Here is a 17,179-nt window from a genome sequence, read left to right as displayed (position 1 = left end):
TCAAGCTCACTTTCAAGTTGACTTATCTGAGATGCCTCGCTCTCAAAGTTTTCTGACCTGCTATCTTCCGCCTCTACCACTGTTTTAACTGCCGTTTCCTCCGCTGTGGATTCTTCTGGAATGAGCAGTGTAGCTAGTTCTCGCGCCTTTGAACGTGTTAAGGCTTGCACAACTCTGTCTACGAAAAGAATGCCCCTCTTTCGCAGTAGCATGTCCGATTTGTTGGAGAACAAATACGGATAGCACTTAGGAAGCTTTCCTGAAACGGCAGCCTCGGTTGTTAATTCGCCGAAAGGGCCCTCGATGACCACGTTTGCGATTGGCAAGCACACACTCTGTTCCTCCACTACCTGGCGGGTCCATGCACACTGTCCTGTATAGTCGGAAGGCGACACATACGCCGGATGGACAACATCCATCGTTGCGGCCGAATCGCGCAGTACCTTGCAAGCGTTGACTACTAGGTCATGCAGGTAGGGTTCTAAAAGCTGCATATTTTCATCGCAGTCCCTGACATACGAGAAAGCAATCTTTTCTTTCCGGCAGTTGACGGCAATGTGACCCTGCTCATTACACCTAAAGCATGTGAGCGGCTTCCTAGCCTCAAGCTTATTCTTTGTGTTCTGCGCGTTGGTCACTTCCCCACTTTTCTCACTGCCGTCCTTTCTAGGGAATTTGCCTGAAGAAACCTTCATTTCTTCGTTTCCAACTCTAGCAAAGTGCCTTTCCTGACGGTTTTTCACACTGAACTTGGGATTGCGGGGCCTATCCACTGCTGGGTTGCTGAATTGTCGGCGCGAAGCATACTCCTCAATAAGTTCGGCAGCTTCAGTTGCCGACTTAATTTCGCCTCGGTCCTGTAACCAATTTCTTTCTTTTTCTGGGAGGCAGTTATAAAACTGCTCCAAAAGAATTCGCTCGACTACAGCGTCCCTATCACTGTAGGAATCAGAGCTCTTTACCCACTCGCCCAAATTAACTCTTAAATTGTACAGGAATTCAGGGTAACTCTCGTCCCTGGACTTAGTAGCGTTCCGAAAACGTTGTCTGAACGCCTCGGCGCTAAGCCTACACTTTCTCAGAAGGCAAGCTTTGACCTTCTCGTAGTTGTCCGCGTCCTCCTTGCTTAGCCGCGCGACAACCTCCGCTGCCTCGCAGGGCAGAACCGTCAATAATCTCTGAGACCAAGCGTCTCGCTGGAAGGACAGTTTTCCGCAGGTTCGCTCAAAGTTAGCCAGATACAGACCGATATCCCCTGATATCACATATGGCTGCATGTACTTTGACATCTTGAAATCTGCCTCCTTGTTGAGACGAGGTACCGCTAGCTGGGGACAATCGCCCGACCTCTTGCTCAACTCTAGTTCTAATTTCCGGAGCTCAATGTGTAGCTTCTTTTCCTCTCTTTCCCTCTCACGTTCGCGCTCCCTTTCCTCTTTTTCCCTCTCACGTTCGCGCTCCCTTTCCTCTTTTTCCCTCTCAAGTTCACGCTCACGCCTCTTTTCCTCTTTTTCCCGCTCTTTCTGCTGTCTGAGCTGCTCCTCCTTTTTTTGGGCGATGAGGTTCCATGCTTCACTGAGCTCCTCATCATCGGCTCCCAAATCTGTGATTGCCTTTATAATCAAAGGTTTTCGTGCCAAACCACTTGTATCAATTACCAATTCCTCACACAATTGCAACAGTTCCGGTTTCTGCAGCTTTTGTAGGTCCATGATCGCTCCGAGTGTCGGCTACTTCCAAAACAACAGTGCAAACTACCAAACCTAAAGGCGTTTCAACACTTTTTACCAGTTCTAAAATCTAACCCTGTTCTAGAACCTGGTCCGCATCAGAAGAAAAGCCAAGCACTCACCCACACATGCGATCGATGTTCCGAGCTGCTTTCTTGTTGGCCGATTGTTGCTCCTGCTTGTTGCTTGAGATGCCACCTCCGATCACAAGATGTCGTGGCTTGTAGATTCTGATCCATCTCGAATCACCAGATGTTGTAGCTTGTAGATCCAGATCCCACCGCTGCCACCAGTTGTCGTGACGCTGGGGCTAAGTCGACCCGGCCTTCACTTGGTAGCGTGCAGAGACTCGGGGTTGAAGAAGGACTGAATCTTCGAAGTTGGTAAAATATATACAAGCAGGTTTAATGGCACTTTGAGAAAACTTATTTACAAGATTATTTACAAGAAAAAGAAGGGTACATCAGCAAAATGGCAAGCGTTAAGAGTTCATAGCGAGAAGCGACTGGATGAGCCGTTTACCCAGGGCTCAGAGCGACCTTTCGTGCTCTGCAGCGTCCTTAAAAACCCCCTATGTCCAGCCCCTCTCAGAAGATGCTGACCAACCAAATCCAGGGCACGCCCCTCAGATATCGGCATCCAATCGAACACATCACTGCACTGATGATCTGAAGCACTGACTGGCCCGGCATTGTTTCGTTGAGCCTGGTCACTTGTTGGCGGGAAAAGCCTGGGAACTGCGAGGAGGTACATTTCTATTCTTCAGCCAAGAATCGATAGGCTGGTTCCGGCAAGTGGATTTACTTCTCAGAAACCCAAGTGCACGTGCGCGCCGCATACGCTCCCAGCATTGTCCGTTTTCGACAATTGCAAATCTTTCCTGCATTCCCGGGAAATCATTTAATGGCCGTATGCGTCATGCTCCTTTCTTGTCCTGCACGTCAGCGGACGTGTCACTCTGTCGTCTCCTTTGTCCAGTAGGCATTCCTCACTGGACGATAGCACTTCTCGACGGGAAGGGTGAACAATTGAACGAAAGCACTTCCGGCTATTTCCCGCAGGGGGACATTTCTTTGTGTTTTTCTAGACGTTCTCTTGACAGGGTCAATTTGGCATTTGCAGGGTGTCCACAAAGCAAAACAGGCTTACAAAACAGGATTCCTGGAAACAGGCTCACTTAGAGCCATTGTACCAACACCACATACCCACAGCACTTATCCATGCCCACAGGCGAACAATAGAGCGCGCAAGTGCGGATGATGCACGGTCGTAACAGCCTCCTCCCCCGCCAGAAGAGTCTCGGAGGGCAGCAGTCGCAGCTGCTGCATGAAGAGACGACTTAATGGCCTGCACATGAACGCTTGAAGCTCGCTGTTGCTTGTCGCGTTGTCTTGATTGTCGTAGGCCAAATTGCTCGAGCTGTCTGAAACTCAACCACATGTCGAAGCAAGTACTCGGCTCCCGTCTGAAGAGACCAGGTCAAAAGAAAACTGCCATTGTTGTTCGAGAAAAGCCCACTCTCAAGACGTTCAGGACCCACGTATTCCTAGAAAACCAAACGTGCTGCTTTACATAGTCACACATATACAAGCGCACGAAAAAAAAACCTGATTATCAATTTGGATACATGGTGAGGAACATCTCGAACCGCTTAGAAAGAGCGGCTAAGCGCGTCCGCATTCCCATTTAACTTCCCCTTTTTGTATCTTATTTCAAAATTGTACTGCTGAAAAATCAAGCTCCACCTAAGAAGGCGACTGTTCTTCGATGTCGCAGTTTGCAGCCAAGCCAGGGGACAATGGTCCGTCTCTACGGTGAATTTGGCCCCTCCAAGATAGCACTGCAATTTTTGAATGGCCCATACAATGCAAGCGCACTCTTTCTCTGACGCGCAATAAGCCCTCTCTCTAGAACTCAGTTTTCTGCTCAGGTAGAGCACGGGGTGCTCATTACCGTCGTCATCTCTCTGGCAGAGAACAGCACCTAGCCCTCGATCACTGGCATCACACTGGACCGTGAATTCTCGGTCATAGTCTGGAGCTCGCAATACCGGACGGCTAATCAGCACAGCCTTCAGGTTTACGAAGGAGGCTTCCTTTTGTTCGTCCCAGACTACATTTGTCGGTTCTGTCTTGCGGAGAGCCTCGGTCAGAGGGCTGGCCAAAGCTGAATAGTTAGGGATGTAGTGATTGTAGTACCCAGTCAGACCCAGGAATGCTCGAATTTCCGTCTTCGTGCTCGGCCGCGGGTAGTCTGCCACCGCAGAAATCTTAATCTCGCTGGGTTTCCTGAAACCTTGACCTACATTGTGACCCAAGTAGTCCACGGTCGCCCTTGCCAGGCAACATTTCTCGGCCTTTACGGTTAGTCCAGCTTGACGCAAAAGCCTCAGTACAGCTCTTAGATGTACCATATGGTCCGCCCATGAGTCGGAAAAACCGCAATGTCGTCTAAATAAGGCACCGCGAATGTTTCACACCCCTTTAAAACCCTATCCATGAGTCGGGAAAAACAAAATGGAGCATTTTTGAGCCCGAAACTCATCATTGTTGTCTGGTAGCTGCCCGTCGGAGTGACGAAAGCCGCGTATCTGCTGGCGCGTTCAGTGAGCGGTACTTGCCAGTATCCTCGAGTAAGGTCCAGCGTAGTCACATATGCCGCTCTACTGACCTGTTCTATTCTCTCCTCAATATTCGGAATAGGATACACTTGATCCCTGGTGAGAGAATTTAGCTTTCGGTAGTCTACCACAGGCCTAGGGTCTTTACCTGGAGCTTCTACTAAGATCATAGGCGAAGCATAATCGCTTTCCGAGGGTTTTATTACTCCCAATTCCAGCATGCGAGTTACTTCCCTATCCAGAATTTCTCTTTGCCTTGGAGAAAATCGGTACCACCTTGATCGCACTGGCACGTCTGAAGTCAGCTCAATATCGTGCTCAGTCAAATCAGTCCTGCCTGGCCTGTCCACGAAGCAGGCCTCAAACTCTGTTATTATTTCGCCCAGATCGGACAGCTGGGATTTCTTTAGTTCTCCTCTCTGCTCCGTCTTTTTGAGAAGCTCCTGAGCGTTGCTTCCTTTTCCGCTGAGGCAAATCAAGTTGTCCCCCATCTCCTCGGGAAGGTTTAACGTTAGATTTACCACGGCTTCCCTCTGCACATAAGGTTTCATAAGATTGCAATGATAAATGCGCACTTCTTTACGCCTACCGGGGATTTTCACTGCGTAGTTAGTGTTAGAAAGCTTTGCAACGACTTCAGCCGGTCCTTCCCACTGTACTTCGAGCTTATTCTGCCTTGAACTTCTCAGCAACATCACCTGGTCCCCGATACAAAACGTCCTTTGACGGGCTGTTGTATCATAGTACACCTTGGAACGAGCCTGGGCTGACTTCATGCTGGCCTCAACGAGTTCCTTAGTGTTATGTAAGCGATTCAAGAGGTTCAGAATGAATTCTACTACTGTTGGGTCTTCTCCGCGCCCCTCCCAGGCTTCGCCCACCATTCGCAAAGGTGAGCGCAGTGACCTTCCGTACACCAACTCGGCTGGGCTAAATCCAGTGGATTCGTGCGGCACTGACCGCAAAGCGAAAAGCGCTGCAGGCAGGCAGGTATCCCATTCGCGCTTGTTTTCATAGCACAGTCCCCTCAGGACTCGTTTGAGAACAGAGTGCCATCTTTCTACGCTGTTGCTCTGCGGATGATGGATCGAGCTATGCACTACCTTAATGCCGCATCGCTCGAGAAATGAGGTGGTGAGGACACTCGTGAAAACGCTACCCTGATCACTTTGGACCTCGGAAGGGAATCCAACTCGTGCAAACACTGACAGCAGCGAATCCACTACACTCTCGCACGTCACCTCGCGCAGCGGAACAGCCTCTGGAAACTTTGTGGCTGGGCATAACATAGTGAGGATATAACGGTACCCTGACTCTGTCACAGGAAGTGGCCCAACTACATCTATTACTAACCGGTGAAAGGGCTCGGTAATGATTGGTACTAACACCATCGGAGCTTTCCACTTATCTTGCGCCTTTCCAACCCGCTGGCACGTGTCGCATGACCGTACAAAATTTTCCGTGTCCTTAAAACATCCAGGCCAATAGTATTCTTGCAACAGCCTCTGCTTTGTTTTCTTTATTCCAAGGTGACATGACCACGAGCTGCCATGGGAAAGTCGCAGTAAGTCTCCGCGGTACTTTTGGGGAACGACTAATTGGTCCCGCTCTACTCCGCGCTTATCCTTGAATAAGCGATACAGCACTCCCTTTCTCATCTCAAAAGAAATATTTTTGCTGTCTTAGTGGCGCGGTGGCGCTCCCTTATCTCCTGTATCTTGGGATCATTGGCTTGCTCCGTAGTTAAGTCCTCTCGAGTTCCACTTAAAAGTCTCGTGAGATTACTAGACACTGGCGGCAAGAGGTTACTCTCAAGAACGTCCTCATTCCGCGTCTCATCAAGCTCACTTTCAAGTTGACTTATCTGAGATGCCTCGCTCTCAAAGTTTTCTGACCTGCTATCTTCCGCCTCTACCACTGTTTTAACTGCCGTTTCCTCCGCTGTGGATTCTTCTGGAATGAGCAGTGTAGCTAGTTCTCGCGCCTTTGAACGTGTTAAGGCTTGCACAACTCTGTCTCCGAAAAGGATGCCCCTCTTTCGCAGTAGCATGTCCGATTTGTTGGAGAACAAATACGGATAGCACTTAGGAAGCTTTCCTGAAACGGCACGCTCGGTTGTTAATTCGCCGAAAGGGCCCTCGATGACCACGTTCGCGATCGGCAAGCACACACTCTGTTCCTCAACTACCTGTCGGATCCATGCACACTGTCCTGTATAGTCGGAAGGCGACACATACGCCGGATGGACAACATCCATCGTTGCGGCCGAATCGCGCAGTACCTTGCAAGGCTTCCCGTTGACAACTAGGTCATGCAGGTAGGGTTCTAAAAGCTGCATATTTTCATCGCAGTCCCTGACATACGAGAAAGCAATCTTTTCTTTCCGGCAGTTGACGGCAATGTGACCCTGCTCATTACACCTAAAGCATGTGAGCGGCTTCCTAGCCTCAAGCTTATTCTTTGTGTTCTGCGCGTTGGTCACTTCCCCACTTTTCTCACTGCCGTCCTTTCTAGGGAATTTGCCTGAAGAAACCTTCATTTCTTCGTTTCCAACTCTAGCAAAGTGCCTTTCCTGACGGTTTTTCACACTGAACTTGGGATTGCGGGGCCTATCCACTGCTGGGTTGCTGAATTGTCGGCGCGAAGCATACTCCTCAATAAGTTCGGCAGCTTCAGTTGCCGACTTAATTTCGCCTCGGTCCTGTAACCAATTTCTTTCTTTTTCTGGGAGGCAGTTATAAAACTGCTCCAAAAGAATTCGCTCGACTACAGCGTCCCTATCACTGTAGGAATCAGTGCTCTTTAGCCACTCGCCCAAATTAACTCTTAAATTGTACAGGAATTCAGGGTAACTCTCGTCCCTGGACTTAGTCATCATCATCATCATCATCAGCCTGATTATACCCACTGCAGGGCGAAGGCCTCTCCCATATCTCTCCACTTAACCCGGTTCTGTGCTAGCTGCATCCACTTGACCCCTGCGAACTTCTTAATCTCATCCGCCCACCTAACTTTCTGCCGCCCCCTGCTACGCTTTCCTTCCCTTGGAATCCAGTTTGTTACCCTCAGCGACCATCGGTTATCCTCTCTTCGCACTACATGTCCTGCCCATGTCCATTTCTTCTCCTTAATTTCCACTAGAATGTCGTTAACTTGAGTTATTTCTCTGACCCTCTCTGCACGCTTTCTATCTCTTAATGTTACCCCTACCATTTTTCGTTCCATAGCCCTCTGGGTTGTCCTCAACTTAAGTAAAACTCTCTTGGTTAGCCTCCACGTTTCAGCCCCATAGGTGAGTACAGGCAAGATGCAACTGTTGTATACTTTCCTCTTGAGCGATACCGGTAAGCTGCTAGTCATAATCTGCGAGTGCTTGCCAAACGCGCTCCATCCCAATCTTATTCTTCTTGTTATTTCCTTTTCATGATCCGGATCTGCGGTTACTACCTGTCCTAAGTAGATATATTCGCCTACTCCTTCCAGTATTTCGCTACCTAATGTAAACTCCTGTTCCTTCCCGAGGCTGTTGAACATTACCTTAGTCTTCTGCATATTGATTTTCAAGCCTACCCTTCTACTTTTCCTGTCTAGGTCATCAATCATTATTTGCAGTTCATCCCCCGAGTTGCTTAGCAAGGCAATGTCATCAGCAAATCGCAGATTACTGAGGTATTCTCCATCTACCCTTATCCCTAACTGCTCCCATTCCAAGTCTCTGAATACTTCCTCTAAACATGCTGTGAATAGTACTGGGGATGTTGTGTCTCCTTGCCTAACACCTTTCTTTATGGGAATTTTGTTGCTTTCTTTATGTAGAACTATGGTTGCTGTGCAGCCACTATATATATCTTCCAGCACTTTCACGTACGGCTCGTCTACCCCCTGATTTCGCAATGCCTGCTTCACCGCCGAGGTTTCAACTGAGTCAAATGCTTTTTCGTAATCAATGAATGCTATGTATAAGGGCTGGTTATATTCCGACCATTTTTCTATCACCTGATTGATGGTATGGATATGATCGATAGTAGAGTACCGTTTCCGAAACCCTGCTTGATCCTTTGCTTGATTGCAGTCTAAGGTTGTCCTGATTCTATTAGCGATTACCTTAGTAAATACCTTATACGTAACAGACAGTAAGCTGATTGGTCTGTAATTTTTAAGGTCCTTAGTGTCCCCTTTCTTGTGAATGGGGATAATGTTTGCATTCTTCCATGCTTCCGGTACCGTCGATGACACCAGGCACTGCGTATACAGGGTGGCCAGTTTTTCTATCACGATATCCCCCCCGTCCTTCAGCAAATCTGTAGTTATCTGATCCTCTCCAGCTGATTTCCCCCTTTTCATAGTTTCTAGTGCTTTCTTGACCTCTTCCTTCGTCACTGGTGGAACGTCTGACTGTTTTTCTCTACCGCCAATCTCATTACGGTCCTGACTACTTTGGCTACTGTAGAGATCTGTATAGAACTCCTCGGCTACTTTGACTATCTTGTCCATATTAGTGATGACGTTGCCCGCCTTGTCCCTTATCGCATACATCTGGTTTTTGCCTATGCCCAATTTCTTCTTTACCGCTTTAAGGCTTCGACCGTTCTTTACAGCATGCTCAATTTTCTCCATGTTATACTTCCTTATATCGGCCACCTTGCGCTTATTGATTAGCTTTGATATCTCGGCCAATTCGATCTGGTCTGTTGGATTGGAAGCTTTCATACTCTGCCGTTTCTTAATCAACTCTTTCGTCTCCTTAGACAGCTTACCGGTATCTTCTCTAACTATCCTACCGCCTACTTCTACCGCGCACTCAGTAATGATATCTCTGAAATTATTGTTCCTTGCCTCTAGGGTAATGTCGCCATCCTCAGTTAGAGCTGAATACCTATTCTGTAGCGAGATCCTGAATTCTTCTGCCCTCCCCCTCACCGCTAATTCGTTGATGGGTTTCTTTCTTACTAATCTATTGCGTTCCTTCTTCAGATTTAGGCTAATTCGGGACCTCACCATCCTGTGGTCACTACATCGAACTTTCCCGATTACCTCTACATCCTGCACAATGGCGGGGGTTGAACACATTATGAAGTCGATTTCATTTTTAGTCTCTCCGTTAGGACTTTTCCATGTCCATTTTCGGTTCTTCCGTTTGCTGAAGAAGGTATTCATGATTCGTAAGTTATTGCGCTCTGCAAACTCAACTAGTAACTCCCCTCTGCTATACCTAGAACCAATGCCATAGTCACCTACTGCCTTGTCTCCTGCCTGTTTTTTCCCTAATTGGCATTGAAGTCGCCCATTAGTACAGTATACTGCGTCTTTACGTTTCGCATTGCCGATTCTACATCTTCATAGAAGCTTTCAACTGCCTGGTCATCATAACTACATGTAGGTCCATAGGCCTGTACAACCTTCAGTTTATACCGCTTATTAAGCCTAATTACGATGCCTGCAACCCTCTCATTAATACTATAGAATTCATCTATATTACCCGCTATATACTTATTGACAAGGAAACCTACTCCTAGTTGTCGCCTTTCTGGTAAACCTCGATAACACAGTACATGCCCGTCCTTCAGTACAGTATATGCCTCATTCGGCCTCCTAACCTCACTAAGCCCTATGACATCCCATTTCATGCCTTCTAGTTCCTCTAACAGCACTGCTAAACTAGCTTCACTAGCTAGAGTTCTAGCATTAAACGTTGCCAAGGTCAGTTTCCAATGGCGGCCTGTCCAGCGGAGCCAGGCTTTCTTAGCACCCCCTGCTGCGTCACAGGTCTGACCGCCGCCGTGGTCAGTTGTTCCGCAGCCGCTGGTGACTGAGGGCCGTGGTTTTATGGAGCTTATCATAGGAGGTTGTGGCCAATTACTGCACCAGGGTGGCCAACTCCTGTTCTGGTGAGGGAGTGCGTTGCCGGAGGTGCTCACCGGCATCAGGTCGCACCCCAAACCTGTATATGCAATTCCATCGACACGCGGATTTTTTTTTCATCCGGTGGAGAATTGCGCGGCACCGGGATTTGAGCCCCGGTCCTCTTGCATGCGAGGCGGATGTTCTACCGCTACGCCACCGCTGCACCCTGTACTTAGTAGCGTTCCGAAAACGTTGTCTGAACGCCTCGGCGCTAAGCCTATACTTTCTCAGAAGGCAAGCTTTGACCTTCTCGTAGTTGTCCGCGTCCTCCTTGCTTAGCCGCGCGACAACCTCCGCTGCCTCGCAGGGCAGAACCGTCAATAATCTCTGAGACCAAGTGTCTCGCTGGAAGGACAGTTTTTCGCAGGTTCGCTCAAAGTTAGCCAGATACAGACCGATATCCCCTGATATCACATATGGCTGCATGTACTTTGACATCTTGAAATCTGCCTCCTTGTTGAGACGAGGTACCGCTAGCTGTGGACAATCGCCCGACCTCTTGCTCAACTCTAGTTCTAATTTCCGGAGCTCAATGTCTAGCTTCTTTTCCTCTCTTTCCCTCTCACGTTCGCGCTCCCTTTCCTCTTTTTCCCTCTCAAGTTCACGCTCACGCCTCTTTTCCTCTTTTTCCCGCTCTTTCTGCTGTCTGAGCTGCTCCTCCTTTTTTTGGGCGATGAGGTTCCATGCTTCACTGAGCTCCTCATCATCGGCTCCCAAATCTGTGATTGCCTTTATAATCAAAGGTTTTCGTGCCAAACCACTTGTATCAATTCCCAATTCCTCACACAATTGCAACAGTTCCGGTTTCTGCAGCTTTTGTAGGTCCATGATCGCTCCGAGTGTCGGCTACTTCCAAAACAACAGTGCAAACTACCAAACCTAAAGGCGTTTCAACACTTTTTACCAGTTCTAAAATCTAACCCTGTTCTAGAACCTGGTCCGCATCAGAAGAAAAGCCAAGCACTCACCCACACATGCGATCGATGTTCCGAGCTGCTTTCTTGTTGGCCGATTGTTGCTCCTGCTTGTTGCTTGAGATGCCACCTCCGATCACAAGATGTTGTGGCTTGTAGATTCTGATCCATCTCGAATCACCAGATGTTGTAGCTTGTAGATCCAGATCCCACCGCTGCCACCAGTTGTCGTGACGCTGGGGCTAAGTCGACCCGGCCTTCACTTGGTAGCGTGCAGAGACTCGGAGTTGAAGAAGGACTGAATCTTCGAAGTTGGTAAAATATATACAAGCAGGTTTAATGGCACTTTGAGAAAACTTATTTACAAGATTATTTACAAGAAAAAGAAGGGTACATCAGCAAAATGGCAAGCGTTAAGAGTTCATAGCGAGAAGCGACTGGATGAGCCGTTTACCCAGGGCTCAGAGCGACCTTTCGTGCTCTGCAGCGTCCTTAAAAACCCCCTATGTCCAGCCCCTCTCAGAAGATGCTGACCAACCAAATCCAGGGCACGCCCCTCAGATATCGGCATCCAATCGAACACATCACTGCACTGATGATCTGAAGCACTGACTGGCCCGGCATTGTTTCGTTGAGCCTGGTCACTTGTTGGCGGGAAAAGCCTGGGAACTGCGAGGAGGTACATTTCTATTCTTCAGCCAAGAATCGATAGGCTGGTTCCGGCAAGTGGATTTACTTCTCAGAAACCCAAGTGCACGTGCGCGCCGCATACGCTCCCAGCATTGTCCGTTTTCGACAATTGCAAATCTTTCCTGCATTCCCGGGAAATCATTTAATGGCCGTATGCGTCATGCTCCTTTCTTGTCCTGCACGTCAGCGGACGTGTCACTCTGTCGTCTCCTTTGTCCAGTAGGCATTCCTCACTGGACGATAGCACTTCTCGACGGGAAGGGTGAACAATTGAACGAAAGCACTTCCGGCTATTTCCCGCAGGGGGACATTTCTTTGTGTTTTTCTAGACGTTCTCTTGACAGGGTCAATTTGGCATTTGCAGGGTGTCCACAAAGCAAAACAGGCTTACAAAACAGGATTCCTGGAAACAGGCTCACTTAGAGCCATTGTACCAACACCACATACCCACAGCACTTATCCATGCCCACAGGCGAACAATAGAGCGCGCAAGTGCGGATGATGCACGGTCGTAACAGCCTCCTCCCCCGCCAGAAGAGTCTCGGAGGGCAGCAGTCGCAGCTGCTGCATGAAGAGACGACTTAATGGCCTGCACATGAACGCTTGAAGCTCGCTGTTGCTTGTCGCGTTGTCTTGATTGTCGTAGGCCAAATTGCTCGAGCTGTCTGAAACTCAACCACATGTCGAAGCAAGTACTCGGCTCCCGTCTGAAGAGACCAGGTCAAAAGAAAACTGCCATTGTTGTTCGAGAAAAGCCCACTCTCAAGACGTTCAGGACCCACGTATTCCTAGAAAACCAAACGTGCTGCTTTACATAGTCACACATATACAAGCGCACGAAAAAAAAACCTGATTATCAATTTGGATACATGGTGAGGAACATCTCGAACCGCTTAGAAAGAGCGGCTAAGCGCGTCCGCATTCCCATTTAACTTCCCCTTTTTGTATCTTATTTCAAAATTGTACTGCTGAAAAATCAAGCTCCACCTAAGAAGGCGACTGTTCTTCGATGTCGCAGTTTGCAGCCAAGCCAGGGGACAATGGTCCGTCTCTACGGTGAATTTGGCCCCTCCAAGATAGCACTGCAATTTTTGAATGGCCCATACAATGCAAGCGCACTCTTTCTCTGACGCGCAATAAGCCCTCTCTCTAGAACTCAGTTTTCTGCTCAGGTAGAGCACGGGGTGCTCATTACCGTCGTCATCTCTCTGGCAGAGAACAGCACCTAGCCCTCGATCACTGGCATCACACTGGACCGTGAATTCTCGGTCATAGTCTGGAGCTCGCAATACCGGACGGCTAATCAGCACAGCCTTCAGGTTTACGAAGGAGGCTTCCTTTTGTTCGTCCCAGACTACATTTGTCGGTTCTGTCTTGCGGAGAGCCTCGGTCAGAGGGCTGGCCAAAGCTGAATAGTTAGGGATGTAGTGATTGTAGTACCCAGTCAGACCCAGGAATGCTCGAATTTCCGTCTTCGTGCTCGGCCGCGGGTAGTCTGCCACCGCAGAAATCTTAATCTCGCTGGGTTTCCTGAAACCTTGACCTACATTGTGACCCAAGTAGTCCACGGTCGCCCTTGCCAGGCAACATTTCTCGGCCTTTACGGTTAGTCCAGCTTGACGCAAAAGCCTCAGTACAGCTCTTAGATGTACCATATGGTCCGCCCATGAGTCGGAAAAACCGCAATGTCGTCTAAATAAGGCACCGCGAATGTTTCACACCCCTTTAAAACCCTATCCATGAGTCGGGAAAAACAAAATGGAGCATTTTTGAGCCCGAAACTCATCATTGTTGTCTGGTAGCTGCCCGTCGGAGTCACGAAAGCCGCGTATCTGCTGGCGCGTTCAGTGAGCGGTACTTGCCAGTATCCTCGAGTAAGGTCCAGCGTAGTCACATATGCCGCTCTACTGACCTGTTCTATTCTCTCCTCAATATTCGGAATAGGATACACTTGATCCCTGGTGAGAGAATTTAGCTTTCGGTAGTCTACCACAGGCCTAGGGTCTTTACCTGGAGCTTCTACTAAGATCATAGGCGAAGCATAATCGCTTTCCGAGGGTTTTATTACTCCCAATTCCAGCATGCGAGTTACTTCCCTATCCAGAATTTCTCTTTGCCTTGGAGAAAATCGGTACCACCTTGATCGCACTGGCACGTCTGAAGTCAGCTCAATATCGTGCTCAGTCAAATCAGTCCTGCCTGGCCTGTCCACGAAGCAGGCCTCAAACTCTGTTATTATTTCGCCCAGATCGGACAGCTGGGATTTCTTTAGTTCTCCTCTCTGCTCCGTCTTTTTGAGAAGCTCCTGAGCGTTGCTTCCTTTTCCGCTGAGGCAAATCAAGTTGTCCCCCATCTCCTCGGGAAGGTTTAACGTTAGATTTACCACGGCTTCCCTCTGCACATAAGGTTTCATAAGATTGCAATGATAAATGCGCACTTCTTTACGCCTACCGGGGATTTTCACTGCGTAGTTAGTGTTAGAAAGCTTTGCAACGACTTCAGCCGGTCCTTCCCACTGTACTTCGAGCTTATTCTGCCTTGAACTTCTCAGCAACATCACCTGGTCCCCGATACAAAACGTCCTTTGACGGGCTGTTGTATCATAGTACACCTTGGAACGAGCCTGGGCTGACTTCATGCTGGCCTCAACGAGTTCCTTAGTGTTATGTAAGCGATTCAAGAGGTTCAGAATGAATTCTACTACTGTTGGGTCTTCTCCGCGCCCCTCCCAGGCTTCGCCCACCATTCGCAAAGGTGAGCGCAGTGACCTTCCGTACACCAACTCGGCTGGGCTAAATCCAGTGGATTCGTGCGGCACTGACCGCAAAGCGAAAAGCGCTGCAGGCAGGCAGGTATCCCATTCGCGCTTGTTTTCATAGCACAGTCCCCTCAGGACTCGTTTGAGAACAGAGTGCCATCTTTCTACGCTGTTGCTCTGCGGATGATGGATCGAGCTATGCACTACCTTAATGCCGCATCGCTCGAGAAATGAGGTGGTGAGGACACTCGTGAAAACGCTACCCTGATCACTTTGGACCTCGGAAGGGAATCCAACTCGTGCAAACACTGACAGCAGCGAATCCACTACACTCTCGCACGTCACCTCGCGCAGCGGAACAGCCTCTGGAAACTTTGTGGCTGGGCATAACATAGTGAGGATATAACGGTACCCTGACTCTGTCACAGGAAGTGGCCCAACTACATCTATTACTAACCGGTGAAAGGGCTCGGTAATGATTGGTACTAACACCATCGGAGCTTTCCACTTATCTTGCGCCTTTCCAACCCGCTGGCACGTGTCGCATGACCGTACAAAATTTTCCGTGTCCTTAAAACATCCAGGCCAATAGTATTCTTGCAACAGCCTCTGCTTTGTTTTCTTTATTCCAAGGTGACATGACCACGAGCTGCCATGGGAAAGTCGCAGTAAGTCTCCGCGGTACTTTTGGGGAACGACTAATTGGTCCCGCTCTACTCCGCGCTTATCCTTGAATAAGCGATACAGCACTCCCTTTCTCATCTCAAAAGAAATATTTTTGCTGTCTTAGTGGCGCGGTGGCGCTCCCTTATCTCCTGTATCTTGGGATCATTGGCTTGCTCCGTAGTTAAGTCCTCTCGAGTTCCACTTAAAAGTCTCGTGAGATTACTAGACACTGGCGGCAAGAGGTTACTCTCAAGAACGTCCTCATTCCGCGTCTCATCAAGCTCACTTTCAAGTTGACTTATCTGAGATGCCTCGCTCTCAAAGTTTTCTGACCTGCTATCTTCCGCCTCTACCACTGTTTTAACTGCCGTTTCCTCCGCTGTGGATTCTTCTGGAATGAGCAGTGTAGCTAGTTCTCGCGCCTTTGAACGTGTTAAGGCTTGCACAACTCTGTCTCCGAAAAGGATGCCCCTCTTTCGCAGTAGCATGTCCGATTTGTTGGAGAACAAATACGGATAGCACTTAGGAAGCTTTCCTGAAACGGCACGCTCGGTTGTTAATTCGCCGAAAGGGCCCTCGATGACCACGTTCGCGATCGGCAAGCACACACTCTGTTCCTCAACTACCTGTCGGATCCATGCACACTGTCCTGTATAGTCGGAAGGCGACACATACGCCGGATGGACAACATCCATCGTTGCGGCCGAATCGCGCAGTACCTTGCAAGGCTTCCCGTTGACAACTAGGTCATGCAGGTAGGGTTCTAAAAGCTGCATATTTTCATCGCAGTCCCTGACATACGAGAAAGCAATCTTTTCTTTCCGGCAGTTGACGGCAATGTGACCCTGCTCATTACACCTAAAGCATGTGAGCGGCTTCCTAGCCTCAAGCTTATTCTTTGTGTTCTGCGCGTTGGTCACTTCCCCACTTTTCTCACTGCCGTCCTTTCTAGGGAATTTGCCTGAAGAAACCTTCATTTCTTCGTTTCCAACTCTAGCAAAGTGCCTTTCCTGACGGTTTTTCACACTGAACTTGGGATTGCGGGGCCTATCCACTGCTGGGTTGCTGAATTGTCGGCGCGAAGCATACTCCTCAATAAGTTCGGCAGCTTCAGTTGCCGACTTAATTTCGCCTCGGTCCTGTAACCAATTTCTTTCTTTTTCTGGGAGGCAGTTATAAAACTGCTCCAAAAGAATTCGCTCGACTACAGCGTCCCTATCACTGTAGGAATCAGTGCTCTTTAGCCACTCGGCCAAATTAACTCTTAAATTGTACAGGAATTCAGGGTAACTCTCGTCCCTGGACTTAGTCATCATCATCATCATCATCAGCCTGATTATACCCACTGCAGGGCGAAGGCCTCTCCCATATCTCTCCACTTAACCCGGTTCTGTGCTAGCTGCATCCACTTGACCCCTGCGAACTTCTTAATCTCATCCGCCCACCTAACTTTCTGCCGCCCCCTGCTACGCTTTCCTTCCCTTGGAATCCAGTTTGTTACCCTCAGCGACCATCGGTTATCCTCTCTTCGCACTACATGTCCTGCCCATGTCCATTTCTTCTCCTTAATTTCCACTAGAATGTCGTTAACTTGAGTTATTTCTCTGACCCTCTCTGCACGCTTTCTATCTCTTAATGTTACCCCTACCATTTTTCGTTCCATAGCCCTCTGGGTTGTCCTCAACTTAAGTAAAACTCTCTTGGTTAGCCTCCACGTTTCAGCCCCATAGGTGAGTACAGGCAAGATGCAACTGTTGTATACTTTCCTCTTGAGCGATACCGGTAAGCTGCTAGTCATAATCTGCGAGTGCTTGCCAAACGCGCTCCATCCCAATCTTATTCTTCTTGTTATTTCCTTTTCATGATCCGGATCTGCGGTTACTACCTGTCCTAAGTA

The sequence above is a fragment of the Amblyomma maculatum genome, chromosome 7 (assembly GCF_055883805.1).
Source record: "Amblyomma maculatum isolate TAMU_Amacu chromosome 7, ASM5588380v1, whole genome shotgun sequence".
NCBI classification, from domain to species: domain Eukaryota; kingdom Metazoa; phylum Arthropoda; class Arachnida; order Ixodida; family Ixodidae; genus Amblyomma; species Amblyomma maculatum.
This window is presented reverse-complemented; position numbering follows the sequence as displayed.